Here is a 3,262-nt window from a genome sequence, read left to right as displayed (position 1 = left end):
CATTTGCTATTGTTGTTGATTTTATTGAACAATTTGAATGCCTGCAGCAAGAAGAATGTATGAATAAATAGGGCACAATATTTCACGCGAACCGCCGTTCTGTTCGCGTGTCGGTTACGCAAAATTAAATTTACGCGAACCGCAAATTGGTTACGTCTTGACCTGTAGATGTTCAGAAATTAAAATTTGCACACTTTACGATTACTGGAAGTTTATTCACGCAGACATTCTAGTATTCCGACAAATATTTTAGGCTGAATTTTAGATAATGCGCAGCAAACCAGTAGACAACCTTATATTGCAACAGTTGTAACTTGCGACCATTCTAAACTATAGTCCGTACCATTACCTACAAACATGTTTCTTGTAAAGTAATTAATTTCAGTTTGACTAAGAAGAAAAATAAAAGTATTTTAGAAATAAAAAATACTAATTTTTGTGTACAATTCACAAATCAATCGGCTTAGAAATAAATAAGTCGTCTATAGTAAATTTCATAGTATAAAAAAAAACCCCACCGTTCCCTGTGGGACGGACTGTAAATCCTCAGTATATAGTCGAGCCAAAAAAAAATGCACGGACCGCTGGGGACGGCTAAATTATCTACTGTTATTTTATCTCTAAAGGAATATATATATATATAGACATAATACTGGATTGCCTATAATGTTACAATGTTGAAAACAGTTTTAACGTAAACATGAATTTAAAAGTGTCACAAAAGTTGAAAAATACTAACATCGCATAATGAGCTTTAAAAAACCAAACATTTGGAACGTTACTGTAGTATAGAAGTGTCATCGATAAAGCGAAACGAAAAAAAAAGAAAAATGATTTATTTAACAACGCACTCAACACATTTTATTTACGGTTATATGGTGTCAAACATATGGTTAAGTACCACACAGATAATGACCCGCTGTCGCCACTTCATGGGCTACTCTTTTCGAGTAGCAGCAAGGGATCTTTTCTATGCACCATCCCACAGACTGGGTAGTACATACCACGGCCTTCGATAGACCAGTCGTGGTGCACTGGCTGGAACGAAAAATAACCCAATGGGCCCACCGACAGGGATCGATCCCAGACCGACCGCACTGTGAGCGAGCGCTGTACCACTGGGCTACGTCCCGCCCCTCAAAACGAAAAAAGGAATCCCGCCCATTCCCAATGTATCTATACTCTTCAAAAAAAGAAACGCAAAAGGGTACAAATGGGTTATAACTCCGATTTTATGTTTCCTACCGGTTCATGCTTTGTGAATATAACGTCATTGCATGTCCCAAACACATTCCCACGTTTACATTTGATAAAACGCAGCTACTGTACAATAAAGTTCCAAAATGTGAATATTCGCAAAAACGCAGCCACGTGCAAACCATGTCACCACTGCACGTGCGTTGTCTGCACGTGCAACATGAACACCGACAGTATAAAAGTGCAGGGTGTTCGCTTGCCTGGCCTCTGTATCTGGCCGACAGTTGACAATCCAGGACATGCCACGTCTCAGTGAACCGCAGAGAAACAATGCCATCGGCCGACTAGACGCAGGCGAATCCAGAACGGCCGTTGCCAGGGCATTCCATGTGTCCCCAAGCACCATCTCCAGACTGTGGGACCGTTACCAGCAACATGGATCAACACGTGACCTCCCTAGATCCGGTCGACCACGGGTCACTACCCCCGGGCAGGACCGCTACATCCGGGTACGCCACCTTCGGGAACGATTGACTACTGCCACCTCCACAGCCACAGCAATACCAGGTTTGCGCAGGATATCCGACCAGACCGTACGGAACCGCCTACGTGAGGTAGGAATTCGTGCTAGATGTCCAGTTCGAGGTGTCATCTTAACACCACAACACCGTCGACTCCGACTGCAGTGGTGCCAGATTCATCGACAATGGCCTCAACTGCGATGGAGACAGGTGTGGTTCAGTGACGAGTCCCGATTTCTGCTCCGACGTCATGATGGAAGATGTCGCGTGTATAGGCGTCGTGGTGAACGTTATGCGGCAAACTGCGTGCAGGAAGTGGACAGATTCGGCGGGGGTAGTGTCATGGTGTGGGCAGCCATCTCACACACTGGCAGAACTGACCTGGTCCACGTGCAGGGCAACCTGAATGCACAGGACTACATTGACCAGATCCTCCGGCCACACATCGTTCCAGTTATGGCCAACGCCAACGCAGTGTTCCAACATGACAACGCCAGGCCTCACACAGCACGTCTCACAACGGCTTTCCTACAGAACAACAACATTAATGTCCTTCCTTGGCCATCGACATCACCGGATTTGAACCCAATTGAGCATCTATGGGACGAGTTGGACCGACGCCTCCGACAGCGACAACCACAGCCCCAGACCCTGTCCGAGCTGGCAGCAGCCTTGCAGGCCGAGTGGGCCACCATCCCCCGGGACGTCATCCGTACTCTGGTTGCTTCAATGGGCAGGCGGTGCCAGGCAGTTGTCAACACACGCGGAGGCCACACCCGGTATTGACTCCAGATGACCTTGACCTTGGTGGTGTGTCCTATCACTTACTCACAATGGACTAGAGTGAATTGTGAACAATCCTGCAACATTTGGTAATTATCGGACTCACCATTCAATAATTAAATCAATTCTCCAAATGTTACGACAATGTGGTTTTGCGTTTCTTCTTTTGAAGAGTATATTTTGTTTCAGTACTGGGGCTGATATTTAGCCCGTTTACAATGGTGTTAACTTGTGCAAATATTAAAGAAACTGTTTTATAAAATGTTTTCTTTTTTCTTTTGTTTTAACTTTATGTTTGAGTTAAAAATTATGCGTTTGACATGTAATTTCAACGTAACTTGGAGGTAACTGATCAGGTTACTCATGGGTTACGCAAAAAAAAAAAAAAAAAGGCATCGGTTAAGGGCCTGAGATATGAATTCTATGAAAAGAATGTACACTTTCATTAGATGGTAGTTAAAATACATGTTACGGCATTTTCAACTGATGTGTGCGTGAAAATGTGGATGGCAATCATGCACACTTTTATACCCATGGTGAGAACGCATTGCACGGGCACAACATACAGAATTGCAGACATGGGTGCGTTGAGACAACCTATTTGTTGGGGTGATAGTAGGTACATGTGTTTGCATAACTTTTACCATTTTGGTGTGGTCTCTAACCAGAAATACCATTACTCGTATTGAAATCCAAAAGCTACGTAGGAAACCTCACTCTGGGCCTAATCCACGAAGGCCATACACTCCTTTCATAATTAG

Source organism: Gigantopelta aegis, chromosome 9 (genome assembly GCF_016097555.1).
Source record: "Gigantopelta aegis isolate Gae_Host chromosome 9, Gae_host_genome, whole genome shotgun sequence".
In the NCBI taxonomy this organism is placed as follows: Eukaryota; Metazoa; Mollusca; class Gastropoda; order Neomphalida; family Peltospiridae; genus Gigantopelta; species Gigantopelta aegis.
Note: the sequence above shows the minus strand (reverse complement) of the source record.